This window comes from Lepeophtheirus salmonis, chromosome 13 (genome assembly GCF_016086655.4).
Source record: "Lepeophtheirus salmonis chromosome 13, UVic_Lsal_1.4, whole genome shotgun sequence".
NCBI lineage: Eukaryota > Metazoa > Arthropoda > Copepoda > Siphonostomatoida > Caligidae > Lepeophtheirus > Lepeophtheirus salmonis.
In genome coordinates this window covers 22330759-22337802 of record NC_052143.2, presented here as the reverse complement: position 1 = coordinate 22337802, position 7044 = coordinate 22330759, and positions in this window count along the sequence as shown.

The window sequence follows — 7044 nt, the reverse complement described above, 5'->3', positions numbered from 1 at the left end:
GGAACCGCTAGTTTATGTTCTCCTGGATGGTATTTTCTGAATTCCTGGTTTATGTGTATAATGTACCATTTTTGTCAATAAACTACTTTTATAATAGATTATGTTCATGGGCTGTGGTTCTAATCCAGCTCATACCATTGGTGCTTTTGATATATTTTTTTCCCTTTACATTATTATATATATATATATAATCGAAGATAACTCTTTAGTAAAACTGTTTGTATTATGTAACTTAATTGCTTCTGCTTTATTATGTTAATGGCAAACATGTAACTCTTCCCTCTATAACTAATTTTATTATTCTTTCCTTCGTTCTTTATTATCTTTTTTAACTCTTTACTTTTTAAAACACCAGGATATTGTAAAGTACTATGTATAATATAATCGACTACAAAAGGTCGAATCAAAAGAAATTAAAAAGACAGAAAAAATATATTTTCAATATATCAAGTTCTCCATTTTCTGGTTTATTTACAACACTTGTTTTCCTTGGTATTACAACGTCTTTATATACATACTAGTAAAGGGTTACCCGGCGTTGCTCGGGCCAAGGCGGGGAGAGGGAAATCACATTGAAAATGTTCCAAATTAATTGAGACAATTCAAAGTTATTCAGAAAATTCATCTATATACTAATAGTTATAATATGAATGTTTTGTTGTTGTCGAATAACTTCCTGATAATTGTGACGGCGTAAACAGTGTTCCTGTAGATACCCAACTGCTTAGGGTGTGGGAATGGAAATTCGTCGATGTCGTTCAATTGTTTTTTTACAACTTAGTTATAATCTAGAGAGCTCAAATTTGTTTTGTTTTTGTAACTAATTTTTTATTCTATAATATATTGCAATATGAATTAATCTGAATCACTCAAACTTAATTTATTATTGAATTAGTAAGTGTTCAGATTTCAATGGACCACCTGGTATAAAAAGTTGTTTTGTTTTTTTAAACATTTTTTAGAGACGCCATTACCTTGAAGGCCAAAAAATAGTTACAAGAACCATTTCTTCAGCCTTAGAAACTATATAATTTTTTTTTAGCAATATACATTATACATGCATTGGTTTGTGCACCAATCGCGGAAAAACCTACACACATCCAGACATACATTCCCATTTAATATGTATTTGTAGATGTCCAATTCATATTTAGGATAAACTTATTTATTCAAGGAATATTTTATACATGGAATGCAAGTTCTTTTTCCCTTGCTTTGTTTTCACTAACTAAACAACTTTTTTCGATTACATAAAATTTATTTTTTACTAGCAGTAGTACCCAGCATTGTAAGAGTAATTAGACGGAAGGCTAAAAGACAAATTTTTCTTTTATAATAAATAGAATTCCTCAGTATTGCTCTCTGTTTTTTTTATAAAGACTCTCACACGAAAATACTCGGTACTTATATCTATTCATATGTGCTATCTCCTGGAGAATTAAAGAACAATAATAGTAGGTTCAGAAAAAAAAATTAATTTGTTGTGATCATAGATGAGTACTTAAGTCTTTAGAGGGCTCACTAACACACTTTTCTAATATATACTTTTATTATCTTATCACCCCTCCATCCTTTATTATACACATATGTCCGTCCATTCTCCCGATCCAAGCCGGGCTCCCCTATCTGTAAAGTATCGGATAATACGGCTTTCGATGAATTTCTTAGTTAAAGTGGTTGATTGGCCATTCGGAAACAATTTTTGTAATCATCTAGATGCGCTTGTTTCCTAGACAATTTTTTCTTTAAATCTACATCTCCGAAATATTAAATAAATTGCGGGTTTTGTTGTAATTAAATGTAAATAAAGATATCAGTTATCCAATAGATCTTCAAGAGCCTTTTGAAGTGATATTGCTCTCTTCTTTTTCCTTCGAATAAATTGTAGTCCTGTGAATTTAACTGTAGAGGTCAACCAATTAGCATGTTTTATTGGATTAAAAGTGGAGTTAAAACGAAGAGTAAAATTTAAAAATAGTTATTTGAAAAAAAAAAAAAAAAATTATGCGTCAATACTCAACTTTGGGTCTTAAAACATTTATTTCTTTGTATGATATTGTTAAATATCATTTTATGATCTGATCCAGGATAAGGGTGATATAGTGCATTAGTTGTTTTTCACCTGATAGAAGAAGAAGTTAGTCCTACATCGATCTGTTAGGACTTTTTCCCGCTTCCCCAATGTATACTATCCTCTGGGTTAAAAATTATAAATAATATAAGTCAAGTTCCATGATAATTTTAGTTACTTTTCGAAGATTAGGGTAGTAAAAATTTGATTTAATGGATCTACATTAAGATTGCCAATTATCAAAAAGTAATAGTTGCAGTAATAGTTTATGATTGCCTGAAAGAAGGCAAAGCATTTATTATTCGGTATATTTGCGTTGACTACATAAAAACCACTAAATACTGTCGAAATAAATATTTTATGCCAGTCAGCCACACTTGATAATTCATTTACGCACACAAGACCAAAAAAAAGTATTCCCCCATGTGTCCAGTTCAAAAGTCATTATAATATTTTGGAAAACAAAGCTGGTACTCAAGGTTGCAAGACTTGGAAGTATGGGATCTCATATTTTTGAGGCAGATAATATCTGGTTTTCCATAGACAAGACTTTTCATAAGAGAATGTGGAAAATATTAAGAATTTGGATCATAGTACTAAGTCATTATACTTCTGCAATATACAAATAATTATCATTCTATTCTCTGAACTCAATCTGAAATATTTTTTCCCCATTGTTATGGAGTATTCAATTCCATCACTGTCTCTTTCACAAAATATTACAAATTTGAAAAAAAAGTATTGTTCAAGAGAGGTGGAAGAATTAAGTTTGGAGTGTACACGGAATACCTTAGTCACGAGCCTATTTTTTTTTCACTGAATTTGTTATTCATAGGATATGATTAATTATTCCCTTCATTTTTAGTGGATATAAATTTTCCTAAAATTGACATAAATTATATTAAATCGAGAGTGCTCTATATATTTTCATTATGAAGTGATGAAATCTCGCAGATATTAGGTGAGTATCATGTCTTAAGTAATAATTAGTGTTGGAATTTAGAACTATCAAGTTCAAGTTTTTGAGCATTGAATTAAGTCGAGTTTGAGTAAAGAACCCAGGTAAACAAAAAGGTTAATTCTTTGAATTAATCATATCCTAGTTGAAGAATAAATTCAGTGTGATAGTCCACTCATTCTAGAACTCGAGTAACTAAGGAAACAGAATGCAGATTTACACCAAAAAGTGGAAATCCTTCAATCGGAATATCGATTATTAAAATGCAAATTTAATTTTAAGTAAGCGAAGATAGGAGAACAGGAAAAGAGATTTACTAACTCTCAATGTAAACTCATTATCAGTGGGAAGAGGTTTGGAAAATGGAATTAGAAGGATTTTGTTAAAGCCCTTATATTGAAGTCTCTTTCCTCAAAAGCCTACCGTTACATTCAATCCAGTGGTCTACCTCCGGTTCCTAGTGTAACGACCCTCAAACGGTGGATCCGAAATTTTAAAACAGCTCGTGGAAACAATCAAATATTATTAAAATTATCCCTCAACAAATCAAATCCAACGAAACTCCAAATGGAAACTTAGCTGTTTTGTGCTTTGATGAGATGAAGCTCCCGACCAATATCAAAAAAGGACTTTGGATGTGCCTATGGAGTAAATTTGTATATGCAAAAGGATATTCTCCAAAGCATGATAATTGTGATGGGAACAATAAAACAAATTTAGAGAAATGAAAATGGTGAAGGGGTGTTGCCTAAGTCATCCGCTTTAAAGGCCTACCAAAAGGGCATAAGTATTTCATCAAAATCTTTGATATCATTGGATCAATACATAATTAATGAAATTGGTCTTCCATATATATTGACAACTCGTTTAAATCAAGATTGTCTTGAAAACTTTTTTCCAAGAATAAGACGAACCCACTCTCAACCTAATGTGGTAGAGGCCACGGATCGATTTCGGATACTCGTCCTTTTAGGTCCTATTTTGAGTGAAGTAGATTCAAAAGATAACATAGAATTTTATCAAGACTTTGATGATATAATTTATCCTCGAATCATTCAAGGTGAGATTGATGAAGAGATAAATAATGATGAAAATACAATAAAACAACCATGATTTACATCTTCCTAAAATCTGTGAAAATGAAGGATTTATTTATGTTGCTGGATATGCGGCCAAATCGTTACATCACAAATTTCCCACTCTGGGGTGTAATACTTCCAGCATCCAAGTTCCTCCAAGTCCATGGCTTAACAAATTGTCGAGATGGGGGACTGCTTCAACCATTAAAATATTTTTGGAATTTTCCAAAAAAATACAGAAGCATTTCATTAAGTTTCATGGGAATTTTTTTGATACCGAAACATGTGTGATGGGTCAGCTCATCAGCATAATTGTGGAAAAGTATTCTAAGGAAGAATATGAAGTTATAAAAAAAATTAATTGCACTTGTATATTTATTAGTATATAAATATTGTAAACAAATGTAGCATAAAAAGAAAAATAGCAAGTAACGTGCGAAAAACTGCTCATTTCATTAGTTAAAAATAGAGACGGAAATGATGTTTTTTTTTTTTTTTTTTGGAGGCTCATTATTTAATTTTCAACAAAAAACTTTGAAAATGTGAGTGCCTGTGTTCTAGCTAAGTACAAACCTTGTCAAGCAATTCCTCAGACATTGGATGGCCAACATTTTTTTCGAAGTAAAAGAGTTCTTCTTTAGCAAATATTAAATTCATGATCTCTAGTGTATGTAATTATGTTGCACTTTATCACAATGACCTATTCCCTAATGCTGGGAGTGAAGAAGTAACCCGATATTTTGTTAGATTGAACTCCACACATTCTCCAAGGAGTCTTCATCCTAGTATCTTCTATTTGATGAAGAATGCTTATTATAATTTATAGGCATCCTAACAGTCAATACAAATAATTAATAAGTAATTACAATATATATATGGATTGAATACAAATATTGTTCTTGGATTGAATGATTGAATTGATGATGACAAGGGTGAAGAGTTAAGACAGAATAACTAATAAGTAATAACTGATAAGTCTTCTTTTTAATTTTCCTATTGGATTTGAGTTAAATCCGACAATCTTCTTCGTTTCTCGCCGTAGTCCACTATGGCAAAGTGATCCTCTGTAGAAACTGTGACTTAGCTTCATATGCTTCATTACGACGTGGAAGATCCTCAATGGGTTTGCATGTCTTTTTATAAAATGAAGACCTTGACAAATTGTAGAATCAAGAATGCAGATTTTTTTTATACGATAGAAAATGTAAACAAAACACACAACTACTTATACACTATGACGTCATTATTAAAAGCGTGGTGGAAGTCAAACATCAGTCGTAAGTATGTTATGGTATAATCTTGTATTTCTATTAACCTTGGAATAACTTATTACTTCGATATTTTTCAAAAAGAATATAATATTATGAAATAGCCATGACGTATCAAGCAAGATATGAGAATCGACAGTTGACAACAAAATATGTAGAGTATGTTTGTGTTATCGAGGTAAAGTTGTGTTAATCATTTTCCCTCATACGTATGTAAATTTTTGTTAATCTTATTAATTTGGCTAAAAGGTTGAATTCATTGAGGCTGCGTAGTTAGTTACTGAGTAATATTCTTGTATATTGAACGCCCTTAACTGACACAACGTATCGCTAAGACTACTTTGTGTACAAATATTGATTTGTTTTTTGAATTGATTTATAGACAAGTGTTCCTTGTCTACAAATAGGGTTGTGTCAGTCCTTATTTAGGATTGAAGATCAGTACAGCGAAACTTATAAAAATCTGTCCCCAATGACGTCACTCAACTTCATTTTTTTTTTTTTGTATTAATCATAGTATTGATACTCCGAATGACCTACAGTCCTTATGGGTAGGTTCTAAGGACTGATAGGACCGGTCATAAGAATGGACTGGACCAAAGATAGAAAGACTAACAAATATATGTACATTTAGTAACGACACGAGTGATCTTTTTATTCAATATAGAACCAGACAGAAGGACCTTCTCAATATATAATAATTATTTTATATATTAGGTCGTCTGTTTCTATGTAAGAAATATGTTATGAATTTCACAATGTTAGGAAAATAGGTCAGCAGACAAAAAGAAAATAATACGTTGTTGCTTCTACCTGTACATGTGCGTTTGATGGTTGTAGTAACTCTACTCAACTAACTACATACATGTTATTATTCATTTTACCCGCCAAAATCTTCATCTACGTATTCCCAAATGCACTTTTTATGATTTTTCTATCACATGTGTTCATGTGAGAAAAAGAGGGCGCTGATGTTGTAAGGGATATTATTATTTTAAGGAAAGTCGCCATGTTTGTTGCCAGCCAGAATGAGTTGTACTATTTTTTACTGCCATAGAGACAGAAAAACATGGATTTCGATTTAAGGAAATAGTAGATTTAAAATCTGCTTCCAAGAACAACAATTAGGGGAAAGGATATTTATTTTTGAAGCCGGTGACTAGAGGCTGAAGAATGAAGAAAAATAGAGTGAGTAAATATCTTTTACAACTAATATATATCTAAAGACAGCTCAGTTGTTATCGAGCAAATCAAATTATGTTGTCTCTCGTAGAATAAAATCTCTTTGAGAGTGGGACTTTGGGATTAATCATGCTGGGTGACGTCCTTGAAAATGCTCAAAACTTTCCTTCAAACTAAGAGTCAAGCGAGATTAATCCACATAGCATTTATAATTCTTCATAACACCAGATTCGTCAGAGATCCCATTCTTAATCCAACTCAGATATATTTAAAACATAGAACATCGTGGGGGGTTTTATTTACAGGGAAGCGCTTTAAAGGCTCATGTGTTTTTTGGTTCAGAATGCAAAAAAAAAACAAAAAAACAATTTCACACGTATTCTGAGACTCCAAGGTGTTGAATAAAATAATTGAAGAGGCGTCAGAATGGGTTAGGGGAGAGGATTGGGAGGAGTACTTTATACACGGACTCATCAATGGAAAAAA